This window comes from Sminthopsis crassicaudata, chromosome 2 (assembly GCF_048593235.1).
Source record: "Sminthopsis crassicaudata isolate SCR6 chromosome 2, ASM4859323v1, whole genome shotgun sequence".
Lineage (NCBI taxonomy): Eukaryota > Metazoa > Chordata > Mammalia > Dasyuromorphia > Dasyuridae > Sminthopsis > Sminthopsis crassicaudata.
Genome location: NC_133618.1, coordinates 484,933,382 through 484,950,602, shown reverse-complemented (window position 1 = coordinate 484,950,602; position 17,221 = coordinate 484,933,382).

Here is a 17,221-nt window from a genome sequence, read left to right as displayed (position 1 = left end):
CTCCTCTCAACTACACATCATCTATTTTCTCTCTCACACACAATACACAGGTGTGGATCTGTATTGTCCCTTTCCAGCCCAAAAATTCATAATTCAATTTGGAGGAACTAGGAATAACTTACATCTATGTAGCACTTTAAAATTGCCATAGGACTTCACATGTATTTCACTTGAGCCTCAAATCAACCCTGTAAGGTAGATAATATAAGCATTATCAGTCCTATTTTATGGATGAAGAAATTGGGGTTCACAAATGTGTAGTTGATTTGCCTATGGTCCCCTAGCTGGTATCAGAGACAGAATTTTTACCTAGATCTCCAATAGCCAATATACCTTTCAGATATGTGTTCCACAAAAAAATCACCTAGTTTAAAAAAAAAATTTCAATGTCCTCTAACTACTAATTAATTCCAGGCACCCCAAAATTCCTAACAGAAAATATCAAGAAAATATATATTTCATAGGCCAGTTCAAAGATGTATTCAACTAGAGATAAGAGCTCAGGCATTTGAGTCAGAAGACCTAGGGTCAAAATCCAGTTTTGATTAAGTAGTTCCTTCGGATTCTTGGGCATAGATCATTTTTAAGATTTTGGGTCTCAGAGCTTCACCAATAAAATTAAGAGGTTGGTTCTCTAACGGGCCTTCTCAGCTCTAAATCCCATAAACTTCTATCAGTCTTGGGCCCAAACCATGCAATGTTTTTAAAGCCCTTTCAAACATTCCTAAATTATATTTCATATAAAGAAAGCCAAAATATGACCCTAATGATAATGGAGCCTTCTCTTACCACGTACCTTACCAGAATAGCTCTTGAAGAATCAGAATTTTTCTTGGCTAATTTTAAACAAACATTCAAAAAATCTCTTGAACCACAAAGATCAGAAAGTCAGGAAATAGTGCTGGCATCAATGGTTTCCTAAAGTGGTTATTATATATCTTTTCATGTCTGTTTATATATCTTTTCATGTCTCTTACTAGTAACAAAGACTAAGTATTTAAAAGAGTTCTAAGCATCAAAATCAAGGGAAAAAGGAGTAGATGAGAAAATATGGACATTCAAGCAAGTGCAAAGTCCAAACCAAGTTACTGAAAACTGACTGTTAACTTCCATAAATCCTGGAAAAATTTTGGCAAATAATGAAAATCTCCTTTACTTATCAACCAGACAGTTGCTAACATTGGCAAGAAATATAGGGAAAAAAACACCAAAAAATGTTTTATTTTAGGGACAGCACAGTATTTGCACAAATAAGTCTGTTTTGAAAATTGCTATAAAATGAAATTTATAAAAATTCCTAGAAATACAAAATCTGAAAAAAAAAACTGTGAAATTTTGAAAAATGACCTGTAATTATTATGCCAAAGTGATTTTCCTAAAGTTCAGGCCTAATCATGTCACTTTTCTATGCAAATAAATCTAGGGGCTCACAATTGCCTCACTGATTTACTTATAAGTTTCTCAAGCTCTTAAAGCTCTGACCACTAATAACTTTTCCAACATGCTTTATGCATCATTCCTCTCCAATCTGTTGCCTAGCCAAAGTGGTTTTTCTGCTATTAGGACTCTCCATCTCCTGATTCCATAACTTTGGATCACTGCCTTTTCAACTCTATCCCTTGTTTCATTTCTATATGAAACATCTTATCTCTCTAGCTCAGGATTCCTAATTTGGCAAGATCCATAAAATAGCTGGACATTTTTAAAAATTTTGATAACTATTTCAATATGTGTTTTCTTTATAATCTTACATTTTTATTGTATGAATATAAATATATTATTCTGAGGTTTCCGTAGGTTTCAACAGACTGTCAAAGAGGTCCAAGACAAACTGATTGTTCCTTTCTTCTCCCCAAACATCCAAAGGCATTTCCTATTTGTTTTGTATATATGTTTATGTTTTCTCCTCTGATAAATTATTGGAACATTAGACTGACCGAAAAGTACTGGCACTTTAGTTTTCCATATTAAAGTATCTATTTGTTCATGGAAACCAGAAACATACATTTCATCTAAGTACACGAATTTGCGAGGCTCCTAGGCTTCTTTATTACTTGCCTTTTGGAATATGTCTTTTTAAATTTTTAGATAGCTTTCTTCTACTTCTTCAGGAACTTCAACTCTAGGGTGAATTCTTCGGATTATTGGCTGCCCCCCTCCATTAATCACCTCCTTCTCCAGTTTTAGAATCAAAAACTATAATCAGATGAATTCTGCCTATATTCCTGAATTGAGGGTGTCAGTGTGTGTTGTTGAAACATTATGCAATTTGTAAAATTAATTCGTAATTTGTAAATTTCTTGTGGGCAAGTAAAGTTGTGCTTACCAGACATAGTAAATTCTTAATACATATTTTATATTCACCTATTGTTTCAATTAACCTATAATTTAGAAACTCTAGGTTCAAACAAATGAAATATCCTTATACAACTCTACAACTTGGTACCTCCACCAAAATTCACGGAGAATTTACTTAGAATGCTTAAAACCCATTGATTCCAAAGGCAGTGCTTTCCTAATTTTAGATGGTTTTAATTATTAGGAAGTTTTCATTTACCATTGAGCTTAGATAATCCTCTGTAAACTTCCACTGCTCCTAATTCAGTCCTCTAGAGCTAAATCGACAAAGTAGAACTCTTCAAGTATTTATAGAGCTATCATGTCTGTATCCCTCTCCCCATCCCTACTCATGGTCATCTTCTTCTGAACACATTAAGCTTATTAGTGTCATTCCTAAAATATGGTGTTCAGACCTGAATATAATACTTTACATGTGGTATTTCAGGGGCAGAGTACAGTGAGATTCATTCTCCCAATCCTATATAATATTTTCTTTTCTTTTTTTCTCTCAATAGTATTTTATTTTCCCAAATACATGTAAAGATAGTTTTCAACATTCATTTTTGTAAACTTTGTGTTTGACAATTTTTTCCTCCCTTCCTTACCTCCCCAACTCTCCAAGACAGCAAGCAATCTAATAAAGGTTAAATGTGTGCAATCCTTTTAAAATATTTTTATATTTGTAATGTTATACAAGAAAAATCAGACCAAAGAGAAAAAACCATGACACAGAAAAAAACTAACAATGAAAAAAAAAAGATGAAAATGCTATATATTTTAATCCACATTCAGTCTCCATAGTTCTCTTTGGTTGCAGTTGGCATTTTCCATCCCAAGTCTATTGGAATTGCTTTGAATTACTGCATCTCTGTGAAAAGCCAAAATCCATCAAATTTGATCATCATATAATCTTGTTACTGTGTACAGTGTTCTCTTTGTTCTGCTCACTTCACTTAGCATCAATTCATGTAAGTCTTTCTAAGCTTTTCTGAAATCAGCCTGTTTATCATTTCTTTTATAACAATAATATTCCATTACCTTCATTATACTATAACTTATTTCAAGCCATTCTCCAATTCATGGGCATCCACTCAATTTCTCATTCCTTACCACTACAAAAAGAGCTGCTACAAACATCTTTATACATGTGGGTCCTTTTCGAGCTTTTATAATCTCTTTGGGATATTGACCGAGACTGCTGGATCAAAAGGTATGCACAGTTTTATAGCTCTTTGGGCATAGTTACAAATTTGTTCTCCAGAATGATTGTCATCTTAGCCAGTCTGAGAGTTATAGAGAGGCACCCTCAGAGTTATCTTAATTTGCATTTTTTTAATCAATAGTAATTTAGAGAATTTTTTCATATGACTAGAATTGGCTTTAATTCTTTATCTGAAAATTGTCTGTTCATATTCTTTAACCATTTATTAATTGGGGAATGACTTGTATTTTTATAAATTTGACTAAGTTCTCTATACATTTTAGAAATGAAGCCTTTATCAAAAACATTGGGTGTAAAAACTGTTTTCTAGCTTTCTGTTTCCCTTTTAATTTTGGCTGTATTGATTTTGTTTCTGCAAAAACTTTTCAAATTATAATCAAAATTATACATTTCACATTTCATAATGTCCTCTAGTTCTTTCTTAGGTATAAATTCCTCCTCTCTCCACAGATCTGACAGGTAGACAATCTCTTACTCTACTAATTTGCTTATACTATAACCCCTTATGTCTAAATCATGAACCCATTTTGAACTTACCTTGTGAGATGTTAGTCAATGCCTAGTTTCTGTCATACTATTTTCCAATTTTCCTAGAAATTTTTGTCAAATAGTGAGTTCTTATCCCACAAGTTGGAGTCTTTGGATTTATCAGACACAATATAACTAAGTCATTTACTATCTGTGCCTAGACAATAATTTTTTTAAGTACCCTGAACTATATAATTGCAGCCTGCTGACGAGCCTTTTGTGGAGAATGAAATATTGAATCAGTCAGTTAACAAACATTTCTTGTCAGGCACTGTTCTAAGAGCTGGGAATACAGAAAAAAGAAAAAAACAAAAACAAAAAAAAACACAATCCCTCTCCTTATGAAGCTCACACTCCAATGGGAGAAACAAAAGACAAACAGTCATACATATAAAATATAAAAATCCTATAGGGAAAAACAGAAACAATGGGGATAAATAGGAATGGCTCTTATACAAGCTAGAATTTAAGATGTCTTGAACATAAATCAATCTAATATTTATTACTTGATAAGTTTTTTTCTCATAAAAATCTACTTCAACTAGATCATGAAACTGCAGTTAAAAAAAATTAACACAGGATTTCTAAACTTATTTTGGAAAACTACAATAGGTTTTTCTCCTCTCTTAACCACTTTCAATCTGCCTTCCAGTCTCATCATTCCACCAAAATTGCTCTCTTCAAAGTTGTCAATCTAAAGATAATACTTTGCTGGATGCTTCTCCAGATCACTCCCTAACTTTAGGTATCCTTCAAGAATTCTGTCTTTTCTCTTTTCTACTACTTTACTAAGTGAACTTATCAAATCCCAAGGATTTAATAACTATCTCTTGGCTAATGATTCCCAAATCTACCTTTCCTGTCCTGATTTCTCTGCTGACCTCCAGTCTTCAGTTTTCAACTGCCTTTCAGACATCTTGAATTAGATGCCCAGTAGACAACTTAAATTTAATATGTCCAAAATGGAATTTATTATCTTTCCTCTAAGCCCTTCCCTACTCTTACCTTTTCTCTTACTGTAGAGGGTCACACCATCCTCCCAATCCCTCAAGCTTACAACCTAGTAGTCATCCTGGATTCCTCATACTCTCTCATCCTCTCAAGCCCCTGTGTCTAATGTGTTGCTAAAGCCTATCTATCTCACCTTTGCATTATCTTTCAATCACAATCCTTTCTCTCCTCTGATATTGCCACTACTCTAGTGGAGGTCTTCATCTCTTCATAAATGAATTATTACAATAGCGTACTTGTGGGTTAGCCAGCTTCAAATATCTCCCTACTCTAATTCATCTTCCATTCAGCTACTAAAATGTAGGTCTGATAATGTACTCTGCCCTCCTCCCAAAACCAATATTTCTAGTTGTCTCCAGGATTAGATAAATATAAATTGCTCTCTTTGGCATTCACAGCCCTTTATAACATACCCCCACACATACCTGTCCAGTCTTGTTACACCTAACTTTCCAAAACATACTTTTCTTTTTTCTTTTTGTTTCATTTAGTATTTCCTTTTCCCCCAGTTATAAGTAAAAATAATTTTACATTCATTTGTAAAACTTCCATATCCTCTATCTTTCTCAATACCCCCCTGGCTCATTGATAATTCAAACAATTCAATATAGGTTATACATGTGTAGTCATATAAAATATTTCCATAATAATCATGTTGTGAAAGAAAAACACAGACCAAAAAAAAAAAATCAAGAAAAATAAAGTTTAAAAAAGTATGCTTCAATTTGCATAAAGACAACTTCAGTTCTTTCTCAGAATAGATAATGCTTTTCATCATAATTACTTTGAATTATCTTGGATCATTATTTTGCTCAGAATAGTTATGTCATTCACCACTGATCATTTTACAATATTGTTTTTACTTTGAATAGTTCGTTTTGCATCAGCTCATGGAAGTCTTTCTAGGTTTTTCTAAGAGCATCCTGTTCATCATTTCTTATAGCACAATAGTGTTCTATCATAATCACATACCACAATTTATTCATCAATTCCCCAATTATGAGCATCCATATTTCCAATTCTTTGCTCCTAGAAAAGAATTGCTATAAATATTTTTCATACATATAGGTCCCTTTCCTTTATGATATTTTATGTCTTTTAGGATATAGACTTAGAAGTAGTATTGATAGGTCAAAGGTTTTCTAGCCCTTTCGGCATAATTTAAAATTGTTCTACAGATTGGTTGAATCAGTTCACAATTCCACCAACATTGCATTAATATTTTATTTTTCCCATATACCTTCCAACTTTTGTCATTTTTTTTTCTGTCCTATAAACCAATCTAATAGATATGTGATAGTATTTCAAAATTGTTTTAATTTGTATTTCTCCAATTATTAGTGAGTTAGAGCATTTTTTCCATATGGCTATAGATTGCTTTGATTACTTCATCTGAAAACTTTATAACTTTTGATCATTTATCAAATGGATAATGGCTCTTAAATTTACAAATTTGACTCATTTTCACTATATTTGAGAAATGAGGCCTTAAATTTAAAAAATTTGTTACAATTTTTTTTCTTCCCTCTTGCTAACTTGGAACTATGGCTGAAAAGGATATAAAACTGTGTATTATCCTTTAATTCAATAGTTTTACTACTGTGTCTGTATTCCAAAGAGATCATAAAAGAGGGGAAAAGTCCCTTATATGGAAAAATGTTTGTAGCAGCTCTTTTGAATTTAGAAATTGAGTGGATACCTATTAATTGGGAAATGGCTAAATAGATTATGGTATATGAATGTAATGGAATATTAGTGTTGTTAAGAAATGATGAGCAGACTGATTTCAGAAAAGCCTGGAAAGACTTACATGTGCTGATACTGAATGAAGTGAGCAGAACCAGGAGAACATTGTAAACAGTAACAAGATTATGTGATAATCAACTGTGATAGATTTGACTCTTTTCCACAATGAGATAATTCAAGGCAATTCCAATAATCTTGGAATGGAAAATGCCATCTGCATCCAGAGAAAGAACTATGGAGACAATGTGTATCAAAGCATAGTATTTTCACTTTTTGTTTATATGTTTTTTTCTCGTGGTCTGATTTTTCTTGCATGACAAATATGGGAATACATTTAAAAGGATTGTACATGTATAATCTATATTAGATTGCTGTCTTGAGGAGAGGAAGGTAAGGGAGGAAAAAAATTGGAACATAAAATCTCACAAAAATGGATATTGAAACTATATTGTGTGTATTTGAAGAAACAAAATATTTTTGAGAAAAATTGCTTTTGCTACCTGTATTCTCCCTTCTTCTCCTTTCACCCTGTCCTTCCTCAAAAGTGTTTTGCTTCTGACAGCCCCCTCCCTCCAATCTGCCCTCCCTTCTATCACCCCTCTTCTCTTTTATCCTCCCTTTTCTCTCCCCTCCAATCCTGAAGGGTAAGATAGATTTTTCTACCCAACGGAGTGATTCCCTCTCTAAGTTAATTCTGATAAAAGTAAAGTTGACTCACTCCCCCTTACGTTCTCCTTCTTCTCCTCCACTGTAAAAAGTTTTTCTTGCCTCAAAATTTTGTTTGATAATGTACTTCCATTCTGCTTATTTCTTTCCCTTTCTCCTAGTACATTCCTCTCTCAATCCTTAATTTTATTTTTTTAGATATTATTCCTTCACATTCAACTAATACCTGTGCCCTCTGTCTATATATACTCTTTCTAACTGCCCTTTCAATGAGAAAGCTCTTATGAGTTACAAGTATCACATGAGTTTAAAGTATCACCTTCCCTTGTAGAAATGTAAACAGTTTAGCCTTCTTAAGTCCCTTATGATTTTCCTTTGCTGGTTACCTTCTTATACTTCTCTTGAGCCTTGCATTTCTATTCAGCACTGGTCTTCTCATCAAGAATGCTTGAAAGTCCTTCATTTCATTGAATATGAATTTTTTTACCTGAAGAATTATTGTCAGTTTTGTTAATTAGTGATTCTTGATTGTAACCCTAGTTCTCTTTCTAGATCTTCTGTTATTCTGACTTGAATTGTTTCTTTCTGGCAGCCTGCAGCATTTTCTCCTTGACCGGGGAATCTGGAATTTGGCTATAATACACCTTGGAGATTTCATTTGAGGATCTCTTTGAAGAGGTGATCCTCTACTTCTAGAATATCAGGGCAGCTTTCCTTGATGATTTCTTGAAAAATTATGTCTAGGCTTTTTTTTTATCTTGGTTTTCATGTAGTTCAATAATTTTAAAATTATCTTTCCTGAGTCTATTTTCCAGGTCAGTTGTTTTTTCCATTAACATATTTCACATTGTCTTCTATTTTTTTTATTCTTTTTGTTTTGTTTTATTTTTTCTTGATTTCTCATAAAGTCATTAGCTTCCATGTGCTCTATTTTATTTTTTAAGGAATTATTTTCTTCAGTGAGCTTTTGTATCTCCTTTTCCATTTGACCAATTCTACTTTTTTAAGGCATTCTTCTCATTGGCTTTGTTCCTCTTTTACCATTTGGCCTAGTCTTTTTTAAGGTGTTATTTTCTTTTTGGTGTCTCAGTCTACACACCAAGCTGTTGACTTTTTTTCATGATTTTCTTGTATCACTTTCATCTCTTAAATTTTCTTCTACCTCTCTTGATTTTCAAAACTTTCTTTTCTTTCTTTTTTTTTTTTTGAGTTCTCCTGAGATACATTCAGGGGACTCTGGTAGAGGAGATTTGATTTTGTTATCTTCTGAGTTGAGTTTTAATCTTCCTTGTCACCATAATAACTTTCTATGGTCAGTTTTTTTTTTCCCTATTATTTGCTTATTTTCTCAGTCTAATACTTGACTTTTTTTTTTATTTTTAAAAATTATACTTTTATTAATTGATATAGAATGAAATGAGTAGAAGCAACAATTTATATGCTAATAACAGTGCAAAATATTATAAACAATATAAAGATGAACAATTTTGAAAGCTATAAGAATTATGATCAAAACAATGACTATCCTTGATTTCCAAAGGGCTTATATATATATAACTTATATATGTGTGTGTGTGTGTGTGTGTGTGTGTGTGTGCTGTTGTTGAGTCATTTCAGTCATGTCTGACTCTTATGAACCCATTAGGTGTTCTTAGCAAAAATACCAGAGTAGTTTGCCATTTCCTTTTCCAGTTCATTTTACATATGAGAAAACTGAGGCAAACAGGGTTAAGTGACTTGCCCAGAGTCACACAACTAGTAAGTGTCTGAAGTCACATCTGAACATTTCTGACTCCTGGCTCAGCACTCTACACTTTGAGCCACCTAGCTATCCCTGTGTACATAACATATATTTGTATATGTACAACCAATGAGGAAATTTGTTTTGCTTGACTATGGATGTTTATTAACAAGAATTTGCTTTTCTTCCCTATTTTTTTTTTAAATTCATTTTTCCAAATTATCCCCTCCCTCCCTCCACTCCCTCCCCCGATGGCAGGTAATCCCATACATTTTATATGTGTTACAATATAGCCTAGATACAATATATGTGTGTAAATACCATTTTCTTGTTGCACATTAATTATTAGCTTCCGAAGGTATAAGTAACCTGGGTAGATAGACAGTAGTGCTAACAATTTACATTCGCTTCCCAGTGTTCCTTCTCTGGGTGTAGTTATTTCTGTCCATCATTGATCAACTGGAAGTGAATTGGATCTTCTTTATGTTGAAGATTTCCACTTCTATCAGAATACATCCTCATACAGTATTGTTGTTGAAGTGTATAGTGATCTTCTGGTTCTGCTCATTTCACTCAGCAACAGTTGATATAAGTCTCTCCAAGCCTCTCTGTATTCCTCCTGCTGGTCATTTCTTACAGAGCAATAATATTCCATAACCTTCATATACCACAATTTACCCAACATTCTCCAATCGATGGACATCCATTCAACTTCCAGTTTCTAGCTACAACAAAAAGAGCTGCCACAAACATTTTGGCACATACAGGTCCCTTTCCACTCTTTAGTCTAATACTAGACTTTTAACTATTGCTAAAGCAGGGCTGTGCTTCCAGAGCAGAGGAGGTACTGTCCCAAGCTTCAGGGGTTTTATGTAGCTGTTTTTAGAGATACTTCTAGAAATCTGCAAGTTTTCAGAGCTCTCAAAGTAGGATGATGTAAGGAGGTGTTTATTCTTCTGCTGGCATGTGTTCTTGTCTGTGAATAACCATAAGCACTCTTTTCTGTATTGGAACTGTGAGGAGGGTCCCCATTCCACTGCAGCCACAAACTCTGTTGTGCTAGTGATGGTTTAAAAAGGGTGCAAGAAATGCTAACCCTTCCAAAAATATATTGGGGTTTCAGGTCTTACAGTCTATCAAATATTGAGCAAAGTTGGGCCCCAAAATATACTGGGGTTCTGGGTCAATGTCTCCAGGTGTCTCAAAATAATTTACAGGTTTAAACTATAAGAGGCAAAAATTTTATTATACTGCTGATAGTTGGCTAATTTCCAAAAATAATGTTTAACCATTGAGGAGGGAGAAGACGCCGTTAAAGGGGAAGATGCCATAAGGTGTGGCAAGTTTCTAAAGAACCTACCATTGTGGGTTCATAACATAGCAAGCAAGCTAATCCTAAAAGGAGTTAGTCATTGACACTTAGCAAGTTAATTTCTTCTAAGAAAAAGAAATACATAATAAGGCAGGCAAAGTTTCTAGAGAATTTGCTGTCATAAAGTGAGCAGTTCTTAATGAACCTTCAAAGAAGTAAGGCAGAAGTAGTTTCTTTTATATGAGATAAATAACTTTGGGGGTTAGCATCCTGACTTGGTACTGAGTGAAATGAGCAGAACCAGAAGATCATTATACACTTCAACAACAATACTGTATGAGGATGTATTCTGATGGAAGTGAATATCTTCAACATAGAGAAGAGCTAATCCAGTTCCAATTGATCAATGATGGACAGAATCAGCTACACCCAGAGAAGAAACACTGGGAAATAAGTGTAAACTGTTAGAATTTTTTTGTTTTTCTCCCCAGATTATTTTTACCTTCCGAATCCAATTCTTCCTTTGCAACAACAACAACAAAATTCGGTTCTACATATATATATATATATATATATATATATATATATATATATATATTATACCTAGGATATACTATAACATATTTAATATGTATGGCAATGCCTACCATATCTAGGGGAGGGGGTGGAGGGAAGGAGGGGAAAATTCAGAACATAGGGGAGTACAAGGGATGATGTTGTAAAAAATTACCTATGCATGTGTACTGTCAAAAAATGTTATAATTATAAAATTTAAAAAAAAACAAAACAAACAAACAAAAAACCATCCTGACTTGGCTTTCCTGATGATTGAATACTATGGGGATATATCAATATAAGGAATTGGACAAGGAATTTAACCTGGGTCTACTGCTGTAAAGGTCCATTTCAAACAACAAAAAGTCTACTTAAGAACAAAAGGTCCACTTAAGGACTGAGTAGCTTGAACTGTAAAATTCAGGTCCTTCCCTGTTACGGCCTTTCCCTAGGGCCCATATAAAGCTACCAACAAGTACCTGGAGTACAAAGCAACTGAATCCTGCCCACTAGCAAAGAACTTCCTGTAATCTCCTTCTGACCAATTGTTTGACTCCCTTACTATTCATGGACTGAGAGCTCTGGAAGCTGCTGCTGCTGCTGCTGCTGATTCAGTGTCTCCCAAGGCCTGCTCCTGGTTTCCCAAGGCCAGGGCTGTGTTAGCCTGTCTTGTGAAGCATTACCCTTCACTCCCTGGTTTGACAAACTTTTCCTAGCAACCTTCTAAGTTGTTCTGGACTGAAAAATTGTTTCACTCCATCTTTTCGTGGGTTCTGCTGCTCTATAATTTATTTAGAGTTATTTAAAGGTATTGGAAGCAAGTCGTGGTGTGAGAAGCATTCCTGCCTTTTTCTGCCATCTTGGTCTTGTATTAAACATATATTTTTTACATTTTGTAACCCTGAGCACCTGGCTATTTCAGGAACAACACACTCCAGCTTTATACTCCAGGCATTTCTAGCTTTCCCTCATGCCTGGAATGTTGTTTTACAGGAAAGCTTTTCTCATCCAACTCTTTTTAATTCTATTGTTAATTGTTGTTTGCCCTTTATTCTCCAAGAGGACCATGATTTCTGGGAAGTGATATATGGAAGTGAATTGGATTTAAGTGAGGGAGGGACTGGGCGAAGTCACCAGCCTCATTTTCTCCTCAAGAGCCATCTGGATCCAGTGGCAAGGTATAGTACAAGATATAGTACTAGAGATGACCATGAATGTAGTGGAATACCTTGGCCTTTTTAAGTTAAAGTCTTTAACAAGTTTCAGTTTGACGGCAATGTCCATTAAGTAATTAAGGCTAGGTAAGAAAGAAATGAGGCTAAGAATGCTTTTTTTTGTTTTCAACCTTGTTTTTTAAAAAATCAATCTATGAAGGGATTTTTGATCAAAACAGAAACAAATGCTATTTACATTCACTCTGAGGCAATCAGGGCCCAAACAATGGCTCAGTAGAATGGCATTTTTGTTGAGAGCCAAAGAAATTTGAGTTTGTCATGATCCTTAAGAAAGTTAGCCCATGAACCTCAAGAAAGAGAGGAAGGGAAGAAGGAAGGAAGGAAGGGAGGGAAGAAGAGAGGGAAGAAGGAAGGGAAGAGAGAGAGGGAGGAATGTTGTCTGGTAGTTCTTGCCACTGGTCCCAGATGGCTCGAGAGAGGAAAATGAGGCAGGTGACCTAGCACAGCCCTCTCTCACATAAATCCAGTTCACTTATATGTTATGGTATTACCTTCCTGATGTCATGGTGATCTTCTAGAATGAAGGACAACAACAATAACAATAACAGCATCAATAACCGTCTATTATTTCCTATTTTTTCTTTAGAAATCTTGCTTTGTGTATGTTTTCAGTTATATTCTACATTGCAAGTTCCTTGAGGGCAAGGACTATCTTCTACCTACCTTTATATACTTAGCTTAGTGCCTTTTATATTTATCTAATAAATGTTATTAATTGATTGATTGATATCACTCTGTCACTTGTAGAACTCCTGACTTTATCTAGGCTGTCAGGATGAATGCCACAATTCTTTATCCCATCTCTACTGTGTTGAAATCCCTGCCATCATCTAGCCATCTGCCTTGGTGCAAAGTGCTTATCTTCCTTCACCTCCCTTTAGTTTTGGATGGACTAAGGATCAGGGCTAAATCTATGATTTCATTGTGAAATTCAACTGTCATCAATCTTCCTCTAACAATGCAAGTTGGCTACTTTTATGCAATAGCTACTTCTCTGCAATTTATAGTTTTGGAAAGTTAAGTCATCTAGCCACTGTATGTCAGAGGTAGGATTTGAACTCCAATTCTTTTTGCTCACAGGCTAGCTCTCTATTCTCACTGCCCTTCAAGAACCATAATCAAATCAATTCTGACATTGCTTCTACACTTGTTGTAATTCAGTTGTTCATGACCCATTTGGGGTTATCTTGGCAAAGGTACTGGAGTGGTCTGCCAATTTCTTCTCCAACTCATTTTACAGATACTCATTACAGATAAGGAAACTGAGGCAAATAGGATTAAATGGCTTGCCCTGGGTCACACAGCTAGTAGCTATCTGAGGCTGAATTTGACTTTATGAAAATGAGGAGTCCTGATTCCAAGCTTTGAATTCTACCTACTGTACCACCTGACTATCCCTGGAAAGAGCATGTCATTCTATTTCCATAAGATAACTAGGTAGTGAAATGGATAGAGAACTGAACTTTGAGTCAGGAAAATCTGGGTTCAGATCTACTTAGTGGCTATGGATACTGAGCAAGTCATTTAATCTCTATCAACTACAAAATGGAGATAATAGTACCTGCCTTCCAGTGTTGTTGTGGAGATAAAATTTACAAAGTTATTAGTATAGGCATTTTATGAAGCTTTAATAAATATTAGTTATTTAATAAATGCTTCTTTCCTTCCTAAGGCTATACTAACTTACCTGTATTTTAGAAAACACCCTTCACAACCTACCAACTTCTATTCTTCCTTACTTGTCACATTGCCACATACTCTACCCCAGGCACCTTGTCCCTTCTCATTAATGTCTTCCTCCCCAGGATCTCCAATTTATAACTCCAGCCATATTTCATCTTATTCTCCTCTGAATTCTCCAGAATTGTCATTAGCATTCCAGATCAGGTACTTTTTCTCCTAAACTACTCAAACACCTCTCCAACTAATTTCCCTTCATCTTTTCCCCTCTTTAAGCAGTTCTATATATGTTGTATCCCCCATTAGAATGTAAGTTTCTTGAGAAGTGAGACTGTATAGGTTCTTTTTATTTGTATCCCCAGCATTCAGTTCAGTATCTGGCACAAAATAGGTGCTTAATAAATATTCTGTGAATTAGAATGTAAGTTTCTGAAGGCAAGTACTGTATCTGCTTCATAGTGCATCTCTAGCACTTAGCACTGTTCTAAAACCATAATAAATGCTTAACAAGTGCTTTTTTCATTCATTGATTCAAAAATATTATATATCTTCCATCAAGAGTAGGATTTACAAAACAGATTTTTTTGCACTCCATAAAATTATAGGCTCATTGGGGAGAAAAGACCAAAACTTAAAAATTCAATAATTATATAAGACCTAAAACACTCTCCTCACTCATTTTCTTCCCCTTCCTCTTTCCTCAGTCCTAATTTTCTCTCTCTGTATTGTCTCATCTATAGATAGCTTTTTGTGATTAATTGTCAAAGTGTTCTACAACCACTTAGATCATAATTTCCTTAACTATCCCCAAACAAATCATTTTGAGTAAGAAATGATCAATTTTAGGGGTGGTTCAACATTTTCATTTTGCTGGGGCAAAGAATTGACATTTATCATGTTATTCAATCTTCATTAAATGTATGGACCAGTGAGCCAAAGAACAAAGATCTCATAATACTTGGGCATTTTCTTCCATTATATATGGTCATGGGGCAACTAGGTGGCGTAGTGGGTAGAGACCAGCCCTAAAGTCAGGAGGACCTGAGCTCAAATGTGGCCTCAGACACTTAATACTTCCTAGCTGTGTGACCCTGGGCAAGTCATTTAACCCCAATTGCCTCAGCAAAAAAGCCCAAAACATAATACATGGTCATACTCATTTTGAGTACCTATTCAAGTACTCATGATAAAAATGCAGAGCTGTTGGTCCCTTAGTTAAAATGATTTATACAAAAATAGATTTTGCAAGATAATTATCAGAATATAAAGAATACAAGTTACACAAGAGTGAGTCAAGTTTAAATATATTTACAATGATTTATTAGCTTGAAGAAAACAAAAAGGATATTGCCTGCAAATATTTTGTTATTGTTATTCATTATTTGTTATTGTTATTAAATCGCATCCTGACAATGAATAAATGATAGAAATAATGTATTTTATTATAAGTATTTTAGTTTGTGCGTCACATCCACTCAAGTTATCAACAGTTTTGGTCTTCTGGATCTACTTATAACATTTCCTCATTTCTATTAAAGGATAGATTACATTGTTTTATCTCCTCATGGATCCTAAATTACAAGGGATTGCCTTCTCCAAAAGCTGCAATGATTCTATCACCCTAGAATAAACTACAAACTTTTCATTTAGCATTTAAAGCCTTTTGCAATCTGGCTCCAACCAATCTGTTCAGAATGGTTACATATTACTTTCTTCTCACAGGCTTTTTTTTCCAGCCAAACTGGACTACTTGATGCTCTTAATATACAGCATCTCATCTCTTGCCTCTGTGCCTTTGCAAATTATGTCCCTGATGCATGTTCCATTTCCTTACCTACACTTACTTACTTACACTTAGTCCACACTGAGTTCAGCTGTTGCTGCTGACTCCCTAAATTGCTTTACTTTTGTTTTGTTCATGTTTTGTATTTTTCAGTGTAAATGTTGTTTTCTCCCCATCTCCCCCTCCCATACACAATAGAATTTAGAGTCCTTGAGAGCAGTAGTTATTTAATAAATTTTGTCTTTGCATCCCTAGTACCCAACAATGTCTGGCCTGTAGGCAGGCCCATGTTGGGCCATGTAGGCCCAAATTGTCAAATATTACCCAGAAAGCTTATTGAAAGTGAATAGTCAATGACTATGGTAATCTAGTATTTGATAAACCCCCAAACTCCAGAACTCACTATTTGACAAAAATTTCTGGGAAAAATGGAAAATAGTATGGCAAGAATTAGGCATTAACCAACACTTCATATCTTATATCAAGATAAGGTCAAAATTGATTCATGATTTAGACATAAAGGGTGATACTATAAGCAAATTAGGAGAACAAGGGAAGATCTATGTCAGATCGATGGAAAGGGTAGGAATTGATGGAAGAACTAGAGAAGATTATGAAAGGCAAAATGGATAATTCTGATTACATTAAATTAAAAGGCTTTTGCACAAACAAAACCAATGCAGCCAAAATTAGAATGGAAGCAGATACCCAGGGAAAAAATTTTACATCCAATATCTCTAATATTTTATTTCTAAAATATATAGAGAATTGACTCAAATTTAAGAATACAAGCCATTTAACTCCAATTGATAAATGGTCAAAGGATATAAAGACAATTTTCAGACAAAGAAATTAAAGCATTCCTAGTCATGAAAAATGCTCTAAATCAACACTGTTTAGAGAAATATAAGTTAAGATGACTCCAAAGCACCCCTTTCATGACTCTCAGATTGGCTAAGGTGACAGGAAAAGATAATGATAAATGTTGGAGGGGATGTGGGAAAACTGAGCACTAATATATTATTGGAGGAGTTGTGAACTGATACAACTATTCTGGAGAGCAATCTGTAACTATGTCCACTCTTGATCCAGCAGTATCTCTACTGGGTCTGAATCCCAAAAAGATCAATAGGAAGGGTAATCCAATGCACCCACATGTGCAAAATGTAATGAAATATTATTGTTCTAGGAGAAATAGCAAGATGATTTCAGAAAGGCCTGAAAAGACTTATATAAATTGATGCTATGTGAAGTGAATTGAACAAGAGAAAATTGTGTGCAGCAACAAGATTATGTAATAATAAACTATGATAGAGTTGGCTCTTTTTAACGATGAGGTGATTCAGGACAATTGTTGCTGTTTGCTTGGTTTTTTTTCTTTTTTCTTTTTTTCCTCTTTTGA